General features: G+C 41.4%; 1 long non-coding RNA gene across 1 annotated transcript in view; it reads left to right on the forward strand.

Annotated features, from left to right (window-relative positions):
- LOC129516642 (uncharacterized) overlaps positions 1–3036 on the forward strand; it is a 61736-nt gene extending 58700 nt beyond the window's left edge. The window contains exons 2-3 of the long non-coding RNA XR_008665813.1: positions 1808–1881; positions 2553–3036. This is a non-coding gene — a long non-coding RNA (uncharacterized LOC129516642). The remainder of the gene's footprint in view (positions 1–1807; positions 1882–2552) is intronic.
- Positions 3037–24097: the final 21061 nt, after the last annotated feature.

Consider the following 24097-nt stretch of genomic DNA (forward strand, 5'->3'; position numbering starts at 1 on the left):
TCAGTGTGCCCCTGAGAAAATCTGCGTTAGAGAAATCCTGCAGGGTGTGCTGTGCTCAGTCACGGGCAGGAGCGGCCCAGGGAGGTGGGGGTGCAGGGAGCCCTGCAGTGGGCCACAGTGGAGGGGCAGGAGGCTCTCTGCCAACTAGGTTCATCACAGCAGGTGCCCTGGAAGGGACACCTGAGCAGTTTACCAGGGAGTACACCTCCATCGATAACACGGAACCCCAAGAGATCTTTTCGGTGCTAACCAGTCTTTGAATTTCAGTCCTACACTCAACCATTCTCTTGCCATGGCTATCCCAGTCTCACGAAACCTCAAGCTCAGCATGTCCAACACTCAATCCACTTAAGGGCCTCAACCCTAAAAGTTCCATGTTCTCCGTAGTCCTGACCTCAGTGTGTGGCACTGCCACCCATCCATCATCTGAAGCCCCTCCTTCCCTCACCTCTGCACATATAATCCGAAACAAAGTTCTGTGGATTTTATGTCCTAAATTTCTCTTAAATTGGTTGCTCATCCCCTCTCCATCCACACTACTGCTGCCTGCACTGCGCTGCCCACGGAGCGATCTTTCCCCACAAAACTCACCCCATGGACTGATAATCCCAGTATGACGTCGTGAGTGCTTAGAAGTGAACCTCACGTGCTAGGGAATTGGGTCCCTGATGGAAGTACAAGGAAGCTTTCCTGGAGGGAAAGCATCTGCAAAACCACCAAGTACAGGATTAGCCCCTGTTTCAATAGAGGATAATGCACTTGGCTGTTCATGGCCAAGAACGGTTTAGTCATAGGAACGTTTCGTGCTGCTATTAAAACAGCAAATTGCTAAAGACAAATAAGGAAAATGCTTCAATTTCCCCGAAATTTGAGGACCTTTAGGCTTGGGATTTCTGTCTTTTAAGTGCAGTCAACATCACACGTATCTGCTGGCTGCGTTTCACGTTCAGCCACCGACTTTGCCACAGCGCTCCCTGACCTCACCTCACACTTCCCATCTCCTTTGAACCTGAGAGGCAAACTCATTCTTACCTCTCTTCAGGGAGGGATTGTTTATTGTTTCTCCGAAGAGAAACTTGAGAAGGCCAACAGTGTGGGCCTCTTTGCAGGTACAATGAATTCTTGATGGGTCTGAGAAACAACCACCTAACAGTCTATTTCGGATTTCAAGGATATCAAAGAACTTTAGAAAATCACCCAAGTTTTGAGTATTTTGAGTTTAATCTCAGGACGTGTCAATTGAGATATTACTCTAATACGCTCTGGAGGATACTAGATAGTTTGCTCAGTGAACTGACTTGTGAAAATTTAATCAGCTAACTTACGCTTCCTGTCTCAGTGCATCCAGGATGCAGAAATAAACACTTGGCTTCTTCCAGAAGAAATTCATTCTGCATTCTCTAGGATACAATGCAACAGAAACTATAATAGATCAGATCAACAGACACATGTGAAGATGCTATAAACCATAAATAATGCCAAATATCAGCCTTATAATTTTGGCATCTAAACATGATTTCCCTAGAGGATTTCATTTTAATCACAAATAGTTTATGAACTGGCTTCATATTCATGTTTATTTTCTAAAGGAAATCATTCCATTATCTTCCCTTTGACTGTAGGAGCAGAGGAGAAACAGCAGGAGAAAGACAGCTGAAGGAAAGGTCACGGCTATCGATTTGATTGTTCAGGCAGATGATTAACTGCCTCTGCAGAGACAGCCCCAAGGGCCACGGAAGCCATGGCTCAATTGAAGACTTGCCCAAGTTTCCCTCCTTATTATTGAAATCTGCTCTTGGTTTCACAGGTATACATCGGTGGCTTGATAACTTCATTTTGTGCGCTCTAATTTTTCCTCCGTATTCAAGACCAGCAAAGCAGGTAATAGCTCTATGCCCAGTGAGGCATCTCCATGCCAGGGTTTGTGTTTGTGCCAAGGTGGGAAGGAGCAAGAGGCAGAAGAAGCCCAGAGAGATCGGACCCGAGACACAAATAAAGTGAGGAGAGGAGGCATCGCTGCCACACTGGGTGGCTCTTCATTCTTTTTTAGAGTACTGGCTCGGTCCCAGTACAAATAGGCACTTTCCTGGTGGACCAGACTGTTGGTTTTCTACACTCCAGTTAACTGAGACAAGCTGGGGGGTCAGGATCTGCTGGAGAATTATGTGTCACAACACAATACTACACATAAAGTTCTAGTTTTATTAGCAGCAACCATTATTATTATGAAATAAATGTGAGCCCACTAATGGTTATTCATACAATAACATCTTTCTCCCTCCTGTACACTCCAATGATCTTTCCTAGGGGAGAGCTGTGGTCGGAGGGGGTTACTAATAGGCCAGGGAGAAGAGGAAATCACTTCTTGGCTACACTTCTCGGTGTTTGGTGCCTAAGCACCTCCTCTGTGTTGGGTGTCATGGTGGGAATAAGGTTGAGAAATGCTTGGTTCAAGAACAATTTCTCAGGGTGGGGGGGTCCGGGCCCCAAAGGTGGTGCATGACCACACTTACGTGTAGCATCTTTCTTCTCTCTTCCTCCTCCCTCTGCAGTCTGATGCTGCAACACACAACATTCACGTGGTGCTTTAAACGCTTTGGATGAGCTCCTTCCAAACCTCTCACTGAGTTGCCTTGGGCCAGCCTGCTGCCCCCAACTGGGTGCTGCAGATCTGCCCTCACAGCTGCAAGCATCCAAGGAAAAGAGGGAAATGGAACCAATCACCTGGCTGTTCCAGGATGCCATCATCGGGTACCTAGCCTACCGGAAAAATAGGCAGCGTTTTCCTTTTTCACACCATCAGCATTTGTCATTTAACTGCTGTATGACCTCAGGAAAAATTTCTGAACCTCTCCAAGGCTCAATTTTCTCAACTGGCAAATGGAAATATGGTAGGTTGGTTGTAAGGGTTAAGTGAGGTCTTGTTGCTGGGAGGAAAACTGTCTTCCTCTAACTTGAGTACAGATTATCAGGAGAAAAGATGAGAAGTTTATTTACTTTCACAGGAGCCTGCAGATCAAACGGCTCTCAGAACAGCCAGAGATAGGGGTTATATACTCAATGGGAAGAAGGGAGGGGAGGGAAGGGCCTTCTCGGGTAAACAGAGGGAAGGGATGGCAGTTTCAGATAGAGTTTGTTAAGCAATTAGGTGATAATATTAGACTGCTCTCTGGCTGTGAATCTCCTGAGAGGGAACTGATAAGCTGTGTTTTTTGGGAGGTTCTGCTTAAGTTAGATTTCTTTTTTCTTTTCTTTCTTTTTTTTTTTTAATGAGAGAGAGAGAGAGAGACAGAGAGCTTGAATGGAAGGGGAAGAAGGGAAAGGAGAGAGAGAATCTCCAGCAGACTCTGTGCAAAGGGAAGAGGCCAATGGAGGGCTCAATCTCACGACCCTGAGATCATGACATGAGCTGAAATGGAGAGTCAGATGCTTAACTGACTGAGCCACTCAGGCGCCCCAATAAGGGTTCTTTTGTGGCAGCTGTTTGCTCAGATGTTTTTGGCTTCAAGTAATCGCTAGGCCACTGAGGTACATATTAGATCCCTTCACCGTAAGACGGTGTTGGAGGTGTTACAGGATAGTTCAGAGACATTACCAAACAAAGGGCACCACCAACCCTAGGACCGATGGCTCCCTCTGGGCAAAGAGGAGTAGGATGGACCACAGAGCGACAGCAGCGAGGGGGAGACATGAGGCCTGTCTCAAGAAGAGAAAAGAAATTCCCACTCTCTACTTTTCTACCATAAACACAAATGAAAGGTTTCTGTCTCTACCAGGTAACAGCCTCTATGACCCACAGCATAGGAAAAAAAAAAAATCAAGCTGAATAAAAATAACTTTATTTATGAACTTTTTACTTCACATTGCATAGATTTTCTGTTTTGATTTCAATTTTTAAGGAACTCATATTCCCCCCTTTTGTTTGTGGTACAGAGTATGTGGCTGGGAGTGAAGACACATTAGAAAAAAAAATCATGTAATACACAGTTATATCAAATATGGTTATTGTACCAACATAGACTGACTCCCAGTGAGAACCTTGCTTTAGTTTTGTTACTTATAATTTTTAAAGGATTTATTAATTGCATGAAGCGCAAAGGGCATTGAGCCAAACCTGTGAATGTTATTCTACATTAATGCAAATAAGTTCTAAAAGGATAAATCTGACATTTTAATAGGGCCGATACAACAAATCTTTTCTTCCATGAGGTACATTTCCCCTTCCAATGGCTAACTCGTATGTATGTATGTATTTATTTAGTTAGTTAGTTAAGATTTTATTTATTCATTCATGAGAGACAGAGAGAGAGAGAAGCAGAAACATAGGCAGAGGGAGGAGCAGGCTCAATGCCCGGAGCCCAATGTGGGACTCGATCCTGGGACTCCAGGATCACGCCCTAGGCAGAAGGCAGGCGCTAAACTGCCGAGCCACCCAGGGATCCCCTAACTCATATTTATTTTATTTTATTTTATTTTTTTTCCCTAACTCATATTTAAATAAGAAGTAAGGAGAGTAAGGTACAATGGTGGTGATGAAATGTGCACCCAACATTTCTTGGAGTGACTTAGTCACTGATGCCAAAGATTATCAATTAGTCTAAGAACATGGAGTACATATTAACAAATAAGCATTTCTGGAATTATTTGAGGAGAGGTGACATTTTTCATAGTCCAAGAGGTCCCCTATGTTCAACCATTCTTTCTGCCCCATAGTCACCTGCTTAAGACCAGGACATGATAGAACTACTCAATGGTTCTAGTCACTTAAGAAAAAAATCTTGCTCTCTGCAAGTTCCCAGAATTTTTGTCTGCGTTATTGTTTCTTTTGGGTTATAAATCCCAAAGCAGTAGTTTTCAGCTCTGGTGTCATGAGCCAGACACTGATGTGTCCTCATCTTGCTAGTGAAAGGAAAGGATGGCAACTCAAGGAGTGAGATGTGGATAGGACTGAGCAAAACTCACAGCTTGCCCTATAGGTGTGCCTAGACCCCTAAAGCATCTTGAATGCCTATAGGAGTGGGTCCTTCATGCAAAAGTCCTCTGTAAAGTGTGCACCGTTAGAACAAAGGTTGGGGCCATGTTGACACAGGTACCTGCACAGCATGGAAGGGTGTCCTCACCAGCTGGGAATCTCCTAAGGACCTCGATGATGATAGTAACAATCATGGTGACAACAAAGGTGGTGATGAGGATGATAATGTGCCTTTGTTCTCAAGTAATTGCCAGTTTCCCCTATTTCATCTTTTCTTTGCCTACATCCAGAAAAGCTAGAAAGTGGGCTTAAAGGCAAAGACTCCTTCCTCCCAGGAAGCACAATGGATGCTAAGAGGTAAGATGTACAAACTCTTCTCATCTGCCTGTTCCACCCATAGGCCTGGATAAAGGTATGATCTGCTTTCCCAAGTCTGAGGTCCCTCTGGAGCCCCATCAGTATAAATTCAAGGTTCAGCATGGCTAGCAAAGAATAATGGGTGTTGCTCTTGTGGCAGACACTGCAGTGTTTACCCAATAGCCAGCCTCACCCCCAACCCCTTCTGGTGTTTACTCTGCAGCTCTGGGGCATGAAACATCAATCAGAGGCAATCACAATAGTCTTCTCTCCGCCAGTAACTGTTTAGGCGTTGGCACCTTGACCCTGTCCTTCCCTGAGGGTAAGTCTGCTGTGGAAAGTCTGGAAAAGCTTTTCCTCATTAGTTAAAAATAAAAAGTTGCACAAGAGGACATACTCTTTCCTTTGCTGGACATCATGGTACCTGCATGTGATACCGGGAGCTGCTGTAATCTCTGGGGGCCAGGAGAGGAGATACTGGCCACATACTGGGGATGTGAAGCTGCTGAACAGAAAGAAGGGAGCACCTAGGTCTTTGATGCCATCACGGTGCCCCTGTGGTGAGCTAACCTGGTCCTGCTCCCTCTGTGGCATTCTAGGTGGGTGATGGTGGTCGTAAGCCTGTGATTGCTTAAACCACTTTAAGGAGGGTAGGTCTTCTGCTGCTTGTGGGAAAACTAGCAGACACATACTTTAGAAGGTCATCCAGGCTTCTGATCAGCCACGCAGTGATAAAGGTCATGAAATTGGTAAAGAAACTATAGGACCATGCACGTGAGTTGCCCTGGCCCCTCAGATAGTTGCTGGTCTAAGAAAAAATCATTGAAAATGGGGCACCTGGGTGGCTCAGTCGGTTGAGCATCTGCCTTCGGCTCAGGTTATGATCCCATGGTCCTGGGATGGAGCCCCACATTGGGCTCCCTGCTCAGCAGGGGAACCTGCTTCTCCCTCTCCCTCTGCTGCTCTCCCTGCTTGTGCTCTCTCTGTCAAATAAATAAATAATTAAAATCTTTAAACAACAACAAAAAAATAATTGAAAACTATAATTTTTCAGTCTTCTACATCCATTCACTCACTCAATGACTATTCAGTTAGCTCTTGCTGTGGTTTTGCTGAAGGACATAAAAAAATAGCATACTTCGGGGTGACTTAGTGCTGTAGCATTCACCAAGAACTTCACATGCTCTATTTGATGCCCACAAGAACTCAGTGAAATCAGTATTTATTATTCCTATTTCACAGATGGAAAAATCTGAGGCTCAAAAAAGATTATCCAAATTTCCATAACCTGACTCCAAGTCCATGTTTTTTTTTTCCATCCAAATCTGAAATGTATCTTGCTCAGGATGCTCAGGATCAAAAGCTATGGAGATGAGGTATCCCTACATTTAAAATGAAAAAAAAAAAAAAACCCTTAAATAATATTTGGATGGCAATGCAAACAGCTATTCAATTAATTTTTTTAAAAGATTTTATTTATTTATTCATGAGAGAGACAGAGAGAGAGCAAGGCAGAGACACAGGCAGAGGGAGAAGCAGGCTCCATGCAGGAAGCCCGACGTGGGACTCAATCCGGGGACTCCAGGATCACGCCCTGGGCCGAAAGCAGGTGCTAAACCACTGAGCCACCAGGGCCGCCCCTATTCAATTAATTTTACAGTATACTAAGTAGTTAAGTACCAAGTGTAGAAGGTGAGAGCAAGCATCATCCAGGAGGAATTTAGCAATGTTGATGGAGAGTCAGTGTGTATGTTTAGTACAAGTGGAAAATAATCTTTCCCACACAGGGACTAACAGCTGTATTGGAATCTGATATAATCATATAAAAACGATTATAATTTCATATAAATAAAAAATGCATAAGCCAGATTCATGTTTCTCATCAGATCTTAGTCACCTACTTTTGTCATCTGTAAGTAATTAATTCCAAGCTTGAAAGATTTGATAAAATAATTTCATTTGAAAAGCAATCATGCATGTATGTTGAGAATATTAGAGGAAAGATTTAAAGTGATTTCATTTGCCTCAATAACAAAGTGAAGGAAATGGATACACTTTAGATTCTTACTTTTACTAATTATTACTTATTTCACTTACAGAGCTAATAACACTGAAGCCCTTCAAACTGTGCTGTCTGCTTCAGTAGCAAGCAGCCACTACCCTCCTGTGGCTATTTAACTTTAAATTTTATTAATTAAAATAAAATGAAATAAAAGTTTAAAATATAGTTTCTCAGTTGCACTTCCCACACTTCATGCGCTCAAGAGCCACATTGGTTAGTGGCTACCATACTGGATAGTGCCAAGTATAGGACATTTTGGTCTTCGCAGAAAGGTCTGCTGGACACCGCTGCTCTAGATTCTCGCAAGTGATAGACTGATAGAGAATGTAGTTATTTCTTAAAAGGGGGGAGATACTCATTTCATACTAGAATTTGTTTTTGCATTGCATTATATAATTATAGCATCAGAGTTGCTTTGTTCACTCATTATGAAACAAATATTTGTGCTTTGTTAGGCACTGTATACGTACACTATTTCAGTTCCCCTAGGAATTGACAATTGTTTCTCCCAGAATCTAGTGCCTATCACCATGCAGGAAAATAGTTCTACTTAATAATTTGTTTATTAATGGGATGACTGAGGAACAACACAGACCTTAAAACTTCTTCCTCTTTCATTGGGCAGGTTAGGAATGCAACCTATGCCTCAACTGCAGATGATAAAGCAAATTCTTGGTCGGTTACCCAATCTCTTCTCTTTTTTGCTGATAGAACTCAAGTTTTATTCAGGACAATAATGTCCCCAGCCAGAAAGGGATCAAGATTTTTCCACACACACGTGAGAATTTTTTTTCAGCTTTCCCATCCTCTCTTTCAGCTAGTATGGCCATGTACTCCAGATTTGGCCAGGGAGATCTAAGAAGAGCTCCGAGGAGAGTGGAACTTCTGTAAAGTCTTTTTCCTTCCTAGTAAAAGAAAATTGACTTGACTATACCACTTGCCTCTTTCCCCTCATACTTGTTTTGAATGTGGATGTGATATCGGGAGGTGCCACAGGCATCTTGCAACTCTGAGGACATAAGTATAAGCGAAGAACCAAGAAAACAGAGACAGACTTTGTCGTTGTTGAGCTACTGAGCCACGCCCTGAGCTACCATCAGACTTCCTATAGAAAAACAAAACACCCATTCATTTGAGCCACTTTTAACTAGGTATTCTGTTACTTGCAGCTAAAAGCAACCCTAATTTATACACAGCACTGTGGTACTACTTTGGGTTTCTGGACCCAATTCTAGCACGGTGGGGAGGGGCTTTCAGCACACCACCAGGCAATTTTCAGACACCAGCAGGATGTTTGGAAATTCAACTCAATTCAATTCAATTCTTAAACTATCCACTTGGAGACAGCATCAGATGCCACAAGTTATGGGCTCAGTCCTACAAGGCTGCCTCCCCACACCCCCACCCACTTCAGATGCTAGTCAAAGCCCAGATCATCACCAGTGATTCTGACTGGCTCTAGGTCGAGAGGTTCCCATGGCCCTTTCCTTGGGTTTGATTACTTTGCTAGAGCAGTTCACAAAACGCAATGAAACATTTTACCTACTAGATGACTAGGATATGAAAGGATATGACTCAGGAGCAGCCTGATGGAAGAGATACAGAGAGTGAATTATGTGGGAAGGGATGCGGAGCTTCCATGCCCTCTCCAGGTGTGCCATTGTCCCTATGTCTCCGTGTGTTCACCAGCCTAGAAGCTCTGCCTTTCATCCTTTGGGTTTTTATGGAGACCTCATTACACAGGCATGATTGATTGAATCTTTGGCCTGACTGATTCAATCTCCAGCAACTCTACACCCACCCCAGAGGTAGGCCTGGGGGTGGGACTGAGCCTCTAATCACATGATTGGTTCTATGGGCAATCAGCCCCCATCCTTAGGTTACCTGAAGGCTTTCCAAAAGTCATTTCATTAACTTAACAAAAGACCCTTTGCTCTCTCTTATCCCAGGAAATTCCAAGAGTTTTTGGAGCTGTGAGTCAGGAGCCATAAACAAAGGCCAAATATATATGAGAAATATTTTTTGGGGGGTCATCTGAATGGCCAAATATATTTCTTACAAATCACAATATCTTAGGTAAACAATGTTGCACGTAGACCATCCAATCCTTCTTCATGAGGCAACTTTTTATCTGATAAGATTCTATATTTGGGGTGGTCATTATAATGTACCCTCAGAAACAAACTCAAGTGTAGAGGACAAACTGGTGTTTGCCAGAGGGGAAGGGGTGGAGGATGGGTGAAATAGGTGAGGGGGATTAAGAAATGCAAATGTCCAGTTATAAAATAGACAAGTCATAAGGATGAAAAAGTACATCATAGGGGATACAGTCAATAATTTTGTAATAATATTGTATGGTGACAGATGGTCACTACATTTAACGTTGTGAGCATTGTGTGATATACAGAATTGTTGAATCGCTGTGTTGTACACCTGAAACCAATATAACATTGTATGTCAACTATCCTTTAATATTAAAAACTGGCACCCGGTGACATTCAAGACTTTCATAAGAAGTCTTAGAGCTTCTACTCATACTAGTGAGCGTGTTCTCTCTTGAGACTCTCTCTGGAGGAAACCAGCAGTCCTGTAAGAACTGCAACTACATGAAACACTTGTGTAGAGAGAGTGATGCTGGCCAGCTGCCAACTATCCCAGCCATCCCAGCTGAGGCCCCAGATTTCATGAAACAGAGAAAAGCATTCCCACTCTGCCCTCCTCAAATTCCTGACCCACCAAGTCACGAGCACAATAACATGTTTTATGCCTCTAACTTTCAGGATGGTTTGTTATGCAACAAAAGATACCTGGAACACCCTTGGGATATCTCACATCCATTAAGACTAAACCATTTTATTTTTTTTAAGTAGGCTCCACCCCCAAAGTGGGGCTTGAACTCATGGCCCTGAGATCAAGAGACACACTCTTTACTGACTGAGCCAGCCAGGTTCCCCAAGACTAAGCCATTTTATAAATACTGGCTTCTCAGAACTTCATTTTAATTCTTTGAACATCATCATCATATTGACCTAATTCTCCCTATCTCTATCATCCTTTTGCCAGACTTCCTGTTTTCCTCACTGGATCCGGTACCATCTGGTACAGTTATGGAAGTCATGCACTGCACAAAAAAAAAAGGTGTCAGACCAAGAGGTTGAGTAGTGTTGAAGTAGGTCTTTTCTTTTTCTTTTTTTTTAATTAACATAAACATTGTATAGCCTAGTGGCTGCCCTGACTGGGACAGACAGTGTCCCAAAGTTTTCATCATCAGGTCTCTTTGCTGATATTTGATTGCCTATACAGTGTAATCCAATCTTAACTTTACCTTCATTTTCTTTTTTTTTTTTTTGTGCATCCTTAATGCCTTAAAATACTACTCATTGTGTCTCCTTTAAGTACTGTATTCCTTTTTTTCCTCTTTCCCCATTAAGGAACTATTTTTTTCTCTCAACTGAAGCAGCTTGTTTTCTGATTATACATAATATTTTCCTGTTTAAAAAATTTAAAGAGGGGGATCCCTGGGTGGCGCATCGGTTTGGCGCCTGCCTTTGGCCCAGGGCGTGATCCTGGAGACCCGGGATCGAATCCCACGTCGGGCTCCCGGTGCATGGAGCCTGCTTCTCCCTCTGCCTGTGTCTCTGCCTCTCTCTCTCTCTCTCTGTGTGACTATCATAAATAAATAAAAATTTTAAAAAATCTTTAAAAAAAATAAAATAAAAATAAAAAATTTAAAGAATACATAAAAGTATAAGGAAGAAAGTTAAAAAAAAAAAATCACCTGAAATCCCATCCCTGAGATAACTGTCATTAACATTTCGTTGATTTTTTTTTCCATGTGACTTTTTTCATATATATGGAAACTTTTGGATCTTTCTGTCTGCTTTCTCCAGTCTTTTCCCCAGATGATCAATGTAAAGCCATCTAATTAGAATCCTCTACAAATTTAGTTGTCAGACTTTGCCTGAATGCTTACACTGCTTAGTAATATTTAAAATCTCTCACTTTCTTCCAACCACATTTGGTTAGTTGACAGCTTTTCAGTTCTCAAACACTACTCACTCGGCTGAAAATAGTGAGTCCCTCCATGACTCCCCCTCACCTAAGTGGACTTCTGTTGTGGCCCATTGTTAGAAGGTGGTTGAGGGACAATAAGGTATCCTCCAGACTGAAAAGAGGGAAAAGGAAGCCAGCCACTCCATACCATTTACACAGTTTTATTAGGGGTGACTTACTAACAGGAAGGATTGGCTGGACAATAATCCAGGCACTATACAGCTATTTTCCTCAAAGTCTGGCCCTTAATTCACAGATTTTATAGACTGAGGGGATGTGCAGAGGTCATTGGGGTGAGGTCAAAGGTAGCTGTCTAAAGTGGCACCATCTGTGCACCAGAGCAGAGGGAGGGGAAGAAACTATGTTATTTACTAGTTATCTAAAGTAGTGTCATCTGTGTGCCAGAGGGACAATCAGAACAAATCTTCCTTTTCGTCAGGGCATACGTTAACGTCCAGGAGGCCTGGAACATGTAACCCCAAGGGAGGTCACTAAGTGGACACAAACCCAAGATGGAAAGGCCAAAGATAGAGGAGTTAGTATTGTTAATGCTTCTATACCTATGCATCCAAAAAGGGTGAAGAGGGGCAAAGAGAAAGGAAGAAAGTCAGGGCTATCTCAGAATGGGCAGTTGGCAAGCTTTGAAGACAGAAGCTGGGAAGGTGACGTATATTAGACCGGGATGGCATATTCACTGGAGCAAGGCCAGGTCCAGATGCAAGAGTCAAAAAGTAAGATTGCAATGGAAGCAAATGAAACAAACGTCTTGTAGAAATCCTGTTAGACACCTGAGAGTGGCTCCAACAGGGCTTTATTACAACCAACACCAGGTGCTAAAGTACTTACAGGTGTTAAGTGGAACTCATTACAGGCTGGACTCCTGGCTCTTGAGGACTGACTCCATGTGGCTCCTCGGTCAGTTATTCTCCTCACAGCACCTGCCTGACCCTGAGCCTTGGAACAGCTCTTGCCTGCAGGAAGGCTAAGTGAGTACCATGCTTTGTTCAAGGGCTATAGAACTTCTCTTCCAGATTGTAGTTGCCCTAGGCCCAGCTCTGCCCCGAGACAGATTCTCTCAAAGCAAAATCTCTTCCTGACATTCCTAAAACCCTTGCCAAACTCTGACAAGAGTATATTTATCATCACAAGCCATGTTTTGAAGTGGGAAACTGTACGTTTTGCTGCTGCTATGTAGAAAAGAGGGAAAAATCACCAAGTCCTTCAGTACAGGATGAGATCCGAGGGTCAGGTGGCTTCTAATGCAGGCTTTCGAGCAACCTACCCATCTTCAGCTGCATAGTTACTGTCGATGTCCAAAGTTCCTGTGATTCCAAATCCTAAGCATTTCAGAGACATTATGGTATAAATCAGGTCACTTCCAGACTTCTCTCACTGCTGGTTTAGGATTCTCTTTTCGCAAGTCTACTAATGCAGTTATCGCTCATCCATCTGCTTTACAGTTTTCAAAATGTTGGTGATGTTTGTCCTCACGGGTGTGTGCCTGTTTTACATTATGTATTTTTAACCTTTTGCTGTCATTTTTGAGGGGTTTGGGAAAGAAATTGAAGTAAATGTGCCCTCAGTTTATCGTCTTAAAACAGAAAATTAGTATGCAAGTATTTGCAAAGGAGAGCAACATGGTAAAAATGTTATTTTGAGAAGTTAAGATCATCTGTAAAACGCAGGAAAAACTAGAGGGTCAGAAATGTAAGTTAAGGAGTCAGGAGAGCACACAAGAATCCAAAAGAGAGAAAAGCAAAGATCTAAAATATTATCCTGGCAAAGAGAATGAAAAGAAAGACCCCAATCTTAAAGAAAGAAAGAAAGAAAGAAAGAAAGAAAGAAAGAAAGAAAGAAAGAAAGAGGAAAGACTTTGTTGACCAATTGACAAGATGGAAGAAAAAAGAATCTGTGCATTGTTGAGCTTGGAACAGAATGAGAGGCTCTTATGAACTTATGAGAAGTAATGAAGAGATTTGGGGGGGGGGCAATTGATGGGTTCTATTTTTGTAACAGTGAGTGTTGAGAATGAAGGATATGGGTGCTATTTTCTTAGAACAGCCAAAATAGAACAGAAATTCTGCCAAAACTCATCAAACCTTTTTATTAATTTACAGGGTAATAACTTTTAAAATACATTTGGAATATATATATATTCAAGAATTTCTAAGTCGACATGGGAAATGAATGGACTCAAAGATTCAGGTGGTAATGTCTTCTCTTCCTCCACATGAAGGTCATAATTTTTCAGGAAAGGGGTTTTATTCTTGGGAGATGATAAATCATAGTTTCTGACTTGGGAGTTACCAGTTTAAGTTTCGGGTACCGCAATGAAATCAGGATTGGAAAAAAAAAATCCTGCAGCTTCTCATCCCACTGGTAGTCAGGCTGCCATTTTAGTTAAGAGACCATAAGAGTCTTTTTAAAGAAATCTGATTAGCCCAAAAGGCAAAGCCTAAATATACAGACAACAGAGGCTCCCTGTGCCAGTCAGGAATCTCCATAGAAACAGAATCAATAGGATATATGTATATTAAGAGATTTATTTTAAGGAATTGGCTCACACAATTGTAGGGGGCCAGAAAATGCTGAATCTGCTGGGCAGACCAGTAGGGAGGCCACTCAGGCAAGAGTTGATGTTCCAGACTTGACTCTGAAATCTGTAGGACAGGGCAGCCCAGGTGGCTCAGCGGTTTAGTGCTGCCTTCAGCCCAGGGCGTGATCCTGGAGACCCAGGATCGAAGTCCCATGTTGGGCTTCCTGCATGGAGCCTGCTTCTCCCTCTGCCTGTGTCTCTGCCTCTCTCTCTGTGTCTCTCATGAATAAATAAATAAAATCTAAAAAAAAAAAAAACAAATGAAACCTGTAGGACAGGCCAACAGGTTGGAAACTGAGGCAGGATTTCTTTGTTACAGTCTTGAGGCAGAATTATTTTTCTCTGGGAAGCCTCTGGAAAATTTTCGCTCTTAAGGCCCTCTACCTATTAGATAAGGTCCACCCACATCATCGAGGATAATCTCCTGTAAAGTCAACTGTTTGGAGATGATAATCACATCTCAAGATGACTTTACAACAATGTCTAGAGTAGTATTTGACCCAACAACTGGGCCAAGCCATGCCTAGACAAGGTGATGCGTAAAATTTAGCCCTAGCACTCCCCAATGAAACTGCTCAACCAGATGGCCCCAATACCAAAGCCCAACATAAACAAGGCATACTCATGGCACAGACCTCCTAGTCAGCTTTTTAAATGCTCTGTGCTGTGCTCAGGGGCACCTGGCTGGCTTAGTCAGTAGAGCATGGGACTGTCGATCTCAGGACTGTGAGTCTGAGCCCCATGCTGGGCAGAGAGATTACTTAAGAAAAATAGTAATAAAACAAAAATAAAAAGATTGTCTAAACGCACCACACCAAAGAAAGATCGGTTAATTGAGAATCCGTAGACATCGCAAGATAGTCCTTTAGAGGGAACAAAAACAGTTTAGGGAGAAGAAAGCAACAAAAAAACCATCGTTAAAATTCTCAGGGAGATAAGAGACAATAATTTGACCATGAAACAAGGAGAAACTTTTGGGGAGCTGGCGGTGGGGGGGAAGGTTCAGAGAGCAAAAAGGACTTCCTTGAAAGTATAAAAATTAATACATAAATTGAAAGTAAGAGGGTTACAAGATAAAGTTGAAGCAATCTCTAAGAAAGTAAAACAAAATGACAAGAGATGGGAAACTGACAAGGGGGTGGGGGGGGGGAGGTCATTTTAGGAGGATTGAATAAGTTTTCCAGAAAGAAAACAGAGAAAATGGAGGAGAGGAAATTTCAAAGAAATAATTCAAAACATTTCTGCACATTAACGGTTACAAGTTTCCAGACTGAAAAGGTTTACCAAGTTCCCAGCCCAGCAGATGAATATCTATCCACACCAAGTCATTTCATCATGAAATTTAAGGAATCAAAGATAAGAGAGTAAAGTTTTGGGTGAGTGGGATGGATAGATTACATACAACCGATCAACAATGAGACTGACTTCAGGCTTCTCGACAGCATCAGCAGAGGGCATTAAAATGAAGCCTTCAAAACTCTGGGGACAAATGATATATTTACCCAGAATTCTATTTCCAACCAAACCTAGCAAATTTAAGGGTAGAAGAATGATGTTTTTATAAATAAAAGTTTTCTTTCTTTTTTTTTAAAGATCTTATTTATTTATTCAAGAAAGCAGAGACAAGAAGAGGCAAAGACAGAGGCAGAGGGAGAAGCAAGCTCCCTGTGGGGAGCCCGATGCGGGACTCGATCCCAGGACGCCCTGAGCCGAAGGCAGATGCTCAACCACTGAGCCACCCAGGCACCCCAAATAAAAGTTTTCTAAAGTCCATTTCCCAACCACTTTTTCTCATCAAGTAGTAAAGGGTGTACTCCTCCAGGAAAAGGAGTGAATAAAGAAGAAGAGGACAAGAGATTCAGGAATCCAGGCCTCTAACAAAAGAGACAGGCAAAGGGAATACTTAGCAGGATGAAGGGAGATCCCAGGACACAGCTGGCATGGAGAGGGTAGTCAGTCCATATGAGTAAGGTCAGAGGATCCTGGGACAGATGGCTCCAAGAGCATGAAATTGATGATTGCACCCAGCATATATGAACATATTAAGAAGAGAGTGACACCTCTTGAGGATTGTTTGGGGGCACAAAAGTAAACAATTAAAATGTATATATATATATATATATATATATATATACACACACAAGATTCAGGAAAAGCAAAAGGTCATTGAAGAAAGGAAAAGTAATAATGTCAGCTAATACCATTGGGTTCAATTGTCTAGTGAAAACAATGTAAATGGTGACTACGGCTTCACAAAATCACATGCCTGTGCAGAGGCTGTATGTTTGTGGTGCAGGCGAAGAAGTGGAGGAGGGCAGCTAAATCCTTATCTTGCATAATAAAAATAAACAGTATGTAATCCTAAAAAAATCAAGAAAAAGTAGTTACTTCAGTTGCAGTCCAGTACTGTTGTTTAAAGATCTAGAGGTGAGTTTATTTTTTTAATTTTTATTAAAATTTTATTTATTTATTTGACACAGAGAGAACACAGGAAGGAGGGGCAGAGGGAGACACATGGAGCCTGACCCGGGTCTTGATCCCAGAACCCGGGATCATGACCTGAGCCAAAAGCAGCCATGTAACTGATTGAGCCACCCAGGTGCCCCTAGAGGGGCATTTAAAAAAGAGGAAAAATCAGAGTTCAAATTATCTCTGGGACGAAAAAAAATGAGCTAATGGGAGAGAAGATAATTACTTTTCATACTAAGTTTGGTAGAACTGCTTGATCCTTCTTGCATACATAATTTTTGACAAGTCTTTTTAAACTCTCAAGCCTGGAGGACAAAACCCAAACTCTTGGAGGTCCAAGAGCTCACCCTCTGGAGTCAGAGTGACCTGGATTCTAATACCAGCTTTGCCACTTCCCAGCGATGTAAACTTGGGTGAATTATCCAAGTTCTCCAAACTCTGTGGAAAGGGTAATGATGCATCCCGACTGATCCACAGCCCCGGTTGTGAAGAACGAATAAAATAACTTAGGTCAAATCTAAGCATTAGGCCTGATGCATCCTCAGTGTCGTATAAACTTTCGCTAATGTTTTTGGCTACAGTCAGGCTGACATTCAAGTCTCTCTCTGTTATCTCTCCCATCTGCTTTTCCGACCTTGCATCTTATTCCTCTTCCAGAAAGATTCGAAGCTTGGGCCAGGCAGTTCTCATCCTTTCTGGAACCTACTGCGCTCTTTCCTGCCTCCCCACAATTGCTTGTTTCCCTATTCCCAACCTATTTTGGTTGAGATAACAATGGAAAAGACATGTGTTACACCCTGTAAATAACTAGGCAATATTTGCATCCATTGGATCGAAATCCAAGATGTAAATATTTCCTCTAGGGGCTAAAAGCCGAAAGGAGGAGTTCCATTTTTGTTCAAGATGTGTTAATCTTGTCATTGCTCAAGGTTGCCATGGCTCCTGTTTGGCACTTCCAGGACTTAAGCTTATGCCACCACATCTGAACAAGTGGAAATAACTGCATTTGATTGAGACAGACTGGCAGGCTAAGAATCTTGTGAGATAGGTCAATGTTGCAAGTAGAAACATAAGCCAGAATTTTTGTGTCTCGGTTACGCACTCATTCTGGCTGCTGTGTATTTCCAAGCTTCGTTTTTTTTCCTGGTGAACAGGGAGCAATTTATTTTGTAAACCAGGGGGAGATATTCTTTTCCCTTTCCTGTGGCACAGTTTAAATGGGAAAAAACCCAGTAACCATTTGCCTGTAGTTTTTTAAAAATAAAGTCTTTGATTTCGTAAGTAATTTGTTAGTTATTTTATTAGAGACTTCATTAGGATATGAAGATATACATGTTCTAGCCTAAAAAATAAGGATTAAACCGGAGAAAATTAAGCTAATTAACTTGGACAATTCATGCTCTTCCGTCAACTTCACAATTATTCTCAAATTCACAGTCATAGTTCAGAAGGGTTCCTTGGACAGAAATCAAAATTGTGTTTTTATGAGACTCACTAACCTATCTCTCATGACATTTATGCCCTCTGGTACTTTCTCTCTTGGTTCTTATCTAGCCGCTTAGAGACTTTTGGTCTCTGGTGTATATGGGAAGCGAATAGCAATGGGAATAGTGTTAATTGCTCTTGACTGCTTGAAATGCTCACAAGATTTCAAAACTTTATAAATCATCTTATAAGATTTCTTTTGCCGATTCAAAAAGGAGGGATAATATCATCTTTCTTCTAACCATCATTCTAAGGTGAATGCAGATAGGTCATCTGGAATCTTATACAAATTCAACAGCATTTCGTCATTTATTATCCTTGCCATCAATATTTTGTTGACATTTGCTGACACTTTATGAATGTCCCTAAGGCATATGGTACTAAATCAGTTGCTATAAGGTGTACAACTGTATAGACTAGGAATATTCTCTTTCCTCATAAGGTAAATAATTCATGAAGAGCTGTTTCATGTAAGCTGTATTTATTTATTTGTTATCAATGGTAAAGTGGGAGATGAACATTTTAATGAAAAACAGAAAAGTAAAAACCCTCAGACTGAGTTTTGAAACCCTTATTCCCTTGACTTTATGTATTTATTTTTAAAGATTTTATTTATTTATTCATGAGAGACAGAGACACAGACAGAGGGAGAAGCAGGCTCCATACATGGAGCTGGATGTGGGACTCGATCCTGGGTCTCCAGGATTATGCCCTGGGCTGAAGGCAGGCGCCAAACCTCTGAGCCACCCAGGCTGCCCTCTCTGTTGACTTTAAAAAAGGATAAAGAAGAAGAGATTTAGTCAAGCAAAGGACTTCTAAACTTTCGCTTTAGTTTCAACTTCAACTTTAGGACACTTTGGAAACAAATAGAGCACAGGTAATCTCTACTTTCAATAACTTCTTCTAAAGATTTTATTTATTAATTTGATAGAGAGCACCAACAGGGGGAATGGCAGGCAGAGGGAGTGGGAGAAGCAGGCTACCCACTGAGCAGGGAGCCGGACCTGGGGCTCCATCCCAGGACCCTGGGATCATGACCTGAGCTGAAGGCAGATGTTAAACTGGCTGAGCCACCCAGGTGACCCAATAATTTCTTCTAAACTGAGTATTAACCCATGATTTCCCTTTACTTCTAATTATTTTCTTGCTTATTAATTTAAACATACCTATCTGTTTAAATCTCATGGTAACAAAGTCCTAGGTAGCAGAAAAAGATACATTGCAAAAGAAAAATTGCCAACTACAAGTTGGGACTGTTCTTAAATTAAGGTCAAGTCCAGGGGCCCCTGGGTAGCTCAGTCAGTTAAGCATCTGACTCTTGTGGCTCAGGTCATGATCTCGGGGTCATGGGATCAAGTCCTGTAGCAGGCTCACACTCAGTGAGGAGTCCATTCGTCCCTCTCCCTGCCCTCCCTTGCCCCCCGACCCCGACTCTCTTGTGCTCTCTCTCTGTCTTTAAAATAAACAAACAAACAAATAAATAAATCTTAAAAAAAAAAAGTTCAGATCCAATAAAGGACCCATAAACCAAGTTTCCAGGACCACTCATTATACGCTGGCTACCAATGACTAACATGAAAGTAGCACTGAGTATCAACCCCTGTGGTTCAAAAATTTCATCTGATAATGGCACCTTCCTTGGGTTCAATACTACAGTGACTTCAAGTACAGTGGTTGCCAACTCTGCAATTAACAGATTGATGAATATACTGAAAAATTGGGCAGTTCTCAAGTGGTAATCCCACTAATGGATATTATGCTTGATAAATTAATTCTGAGGCTTAACTTCTGTACAGAGTGGAAAACAATTAGAAAAATCAAAGGGAAAACAAAAAGCACAAGACACAAATATCAAAGAAATGGCTTGTAGCATCTCAGACAGAAGAGGACAAGAAGAAACAGACCTTTTCAGAAACATGGCCCATGACATGAGATGACTACCTCATTAGTCGGCCTCAAGTGGCTGAGTGGTGTGGAATGCTGCTTTGCACATGCACGTGACGTGAGTGCAAAAGCTTTTTGTTCGTGACGATTTTACTGCTGTCTATGCAGGACTCGCTCAATTACATGTGATGACCACGTACTTTTTCCATCACAGCATCTATAAGAATGTTTCATTTGGATTTGCCAGAACAACAGCTAATGAATGGCCAATGGGGCCTCACATCCCTTCCCACCAAAGTGGTGCCCAGGGAACCCCACCCCTGACTGCAGTTTAATATTTTCCTAATATTTCCCTTTCTTTTTCTTATTCTACTTTTTTCTTCTCTCTTTCTATGACTGGTAATACGCAGGTTGGGGTCAAACACTTCAAAATTATTTCTGGTTTAATAGTCCTCGTTTTCTAATGTGCTTTTCAGACTTTAATTAAACCTAGTCTCCCTGAGGGCCTACAGGGAAGCAGTGTTTTTTCTGCTTTCCAGAAGGGGACAATGGAAAAGGAATAATGACTACAGACAGTAGAAGTGGAAAGGGACAATAAAAAAGAAACTCTCCTGACCTATTCTGAATTTAGAAGCTTTTCTGCCTGTCTTCAGACCTAAATTCACTATGAAGCATTTTGGGGGAAATCTATTTCCTTGAGGAAGTTGACAGGCATTATATTCTATTTTAATAACATGGGAAAAAACTCTCAATTTCTTACAGCATCACACATAAAGTAAAACACAAAATATGAGAAAAATGTCCAGTTTCAGCTTAGATAAAAGATATTTTTATTATTTAAGTAATAAAAATGATTATTTTTTATTTCTAGGAAAATTTATTCATAATTTTATGAACAGAAAAATATATTCATAAATTTATTCATAATTAGACCAAAAATAATTACAATTTGGCCTACCTGCCTTCAAAGTCATAATTTGACAATCTTCTATAATTATATTGAGACACTTTTGTCTTTAAAATCCACACATAAGTGGACATAAAACAAACAACAAAACTTCAATGAGACAGCCACTGGTTAGTTGACCCTGTATTTGCTGAGGCCAAAGAGTACATTTTTTTTTTAAAGTTTTTTATTTTTTTTATTTTTTTAAATTTTTTTTTTAATTTTATTTATGATAGTCACAGAGAGAGAGAGGCAGAGACACAGGCAGAGGGAGAAGCAGGCTCCATGCACCGGGAGCCCGACGTGGGATTCGATCCCGGGTCTCCAGGATCGCGCCCTGGGCCAAGGGCAGGCGCCAAACCGCTGCGCCACCCAGGGATCCCCCAAAGAGTACATTTGCAAGTGATATTTATTAAAAAAAAAAAAAAAACCTAAACATAGGGAACATACTTTGGGGGGATAACGAAATATCCTTGAGAAAGCACCTATCCTTTCTTCCACAGTAAGACAAAGAGAATTTTACTTCTAAAGACAGATGGTATAGGCCTCGTTTGTTTTTTTTTTTTAAGAGTTTATTTATTTATTCATGAGACACACAGAGAGAGAGAGGGGGGGGGGCAGAGACACAAGTAGAGGGAGAAGCAGGCTCCACACTGGGAGCCCGATGGGGGACTCGATCCCCGGACTCCAGGATCACACCCTGGGCCAAAGGCAGGTGCTAAACCACTGAGCCACCCAGGGATCCCCGTATAGGCCTGTTTTTTTAAAGAGAAGGCAAAAGAGACCCCCCACCTTGAGGTATAGTTCTGTACAAATCTTAGCAGCTTATAGGAACAGAAGCAACAAGGTATAGACATCAAATTGATGAAGATCTTCTCGTATAAAACTTGTATTATTTTATTGAAGTAATAAATAACCTACAGTGTTATATTAATTTCAGGTGTAGCATATAATGAGTTACCAATTCTGTACATTGCCCAGTGCTCATCACAATAAATGAACTCTTAATCCCCTTGCTCTCTTTCACCTTACCTCCCCTTTGGTAACCACCAGCTGGTTGTAAAATCTGTATTTTTAATAACTGAAGAAATGAAAAGAATGAAACATCAGAAGGGAAAGAAAACATTCTAGCATGGGCCAGTTTGGAGTGGACCGAGGAGTGGGAGTGACAGAGTCCAGAGGCAGAAGAAGCATAAGACATGGACACAAAGTGAGAAATAGCTTCCCCTGTCACTGGAGCCCTGGCACAGTGTTCATTAGGCTCGACTTCTCACTGTTCTTCCTGACACCAGATTATCAATCCAGGCTAATTGTGGCAATTCCATTCGCCTTGCCAGGAACTGGCCTAGGAAAGGGGCTTGTGACCCAATGAGAAAAGTCTGCTGATGAGCTTCTGGAAAAGGTCCTCTCACTCTTCTGAAAGAATTAGAGGAGGAGATGGACTTTCTCCTTTTCTTGGGAATATACTCACCCAAACCTCTTCCCTAAAAATTGGCAGAGTTGGGGAATGGAAAGAATTTCAGTATTTGAGGACATGGATGAGTTATGAATCAACCAATCTTGAATCCTTCCTTACTTCTGGACTTTCATTCATGTGAAATAATGTTTCCTTATGCTTGAGTCAGTGTATTTACTCATTTATTTATTAGAGATCTGATTGGCTTTACTAATCAGTTCTTGAATCCGGCAGTACCCCATCAAGTAAAGGGCAACTGCTAAGCCAGTTTAAATCAGGGTTTTCTGTTATTTATTAACCAAGAATTCTCTAACTGAGGGACACTTGGGTGGCTCAGAGTATGATCCTGGATCTGGGGATCAAGTCCTGTATTGGGCTCCCTGCAGGGAGCCTGCTTCTCTCTCTGCCTTTCTCTCTCTCTCTCTCTCTCTCTCTCTCTCTCAGGAATAAATAAAATCTTTAAAAAAAAAATCTGAAATTGAAATAATTAATGAGATATATTGGGTATTTCACCAAAACTCTTGCAGAGTTTTTATTATGGTTTCCCTAATGTATATTTATACTCAAGTTCACTGAGCCTAGTTCCTTCTACAATCTGGATTCTCTTCTCAACACACAGATCTTTCTCAAGTCCTAACTCAAGAATCCCTTTATATGTTGTTTACTTGAGAGGCGTCTGAACTAACTGACTTGAAATAACTTTGCAACCGAGGTATTGGTGTTCAGAATGGAAGGATAAGCAAGCAGCATCAGTTACAAAATAATGCTTAAAACATCAATGTGTCACATATGATCCCTTCTAGACAATACAACAAATGAGCTAATAAAGATGTCATAACTAGCCAACTTGACGTTCCTAATAATGTGGCCAGAAAGCACATAGAATTTATAAAGAATTTCTTTATTCTTCCCCTCACTCTTCCACTGACTGATGACTATCTTGTTAATGACAATATATTCTCTATTCTGTGCTGGTAATTGAGAGCTAAACACTCACAATGGATATCAATATTCATGTTGCTGAGATTAGGAACAATGGGTATAAAAGAACAGTCCTGTTACTTCCAGGATCTTGATCTTGATCTTCAGCCAGTATTGCTGAAGCCGAAAAATCACAGGTCTTTCAGAATAAATACCTCTGGGTGAAAATTTGACTTTTTAGAGTAACATAGCAAGGGTGGCATTACAATTAGTGAAGTCTATGGAGGTTTGACTAGTAAAGTGAAATGGGATGGCCTCAAACCTGGGGTTTCTTATGTCCTCTGGGGCCCCTTTGTAGGAGTCTTGGGAGTGCTCTGTCCTTTTGCCAGGACCCTTGAGTCCTTAGTTTGACCTTAATAATAGCATATAGGTAACAAAGGGAGAAATATAGTAGGGGAGATAGTAATTCTTGTGCCCAGCATTCTTTTATATTTGTAGTCTTTCTCTAGTGCTTTCCTTTACCTAAGTGTACCTCATAGCACATCTGAGCTATTGCAATATCTTGACCTCTGTCATTTCCCACTTGAAATAATCTCATGCTCCTGTCAAGTTGCCTTTCTTATCCACAGTTCTTATTTATTACCCTCATGATAGCTAGAATCATTTTTTTAAAAATTTATTTATTTATTCATGAGAGAGAGAGAGAGAGGCAGAGACACAGGCAGAGGGAGAAGCAGGCTTCATGCAGGTAGCCCGATGCAGGACTCGATCCTGGGACTCCAGGATCATGCCCTGGGCTGAAGGCAGGCGCCAAACCGCCAAGCCACCCAGGGATCCCTAGAATCATTCTTTTAAAATATTTACACAGTATACCATTTTCCTTCCTCTTACTCTTA

Source organism: Nyctereutes procyonoides, unplaced genomic scaffold, assembly GCF_905146905.1.
Source record: "Nyctereutes procyonoides isolate TBG_1078 unplaced genomic scaffold, NYPRO_anot_genome, whole genome shotgun sequence".
Taxonomy (NCBI): domain Eukaryota; kingdom Metazoa; phylum Chordata; class Mammalia; order Carnivora; family Canidae; genus Nyctereutes; species Nyctereutes procyonoides.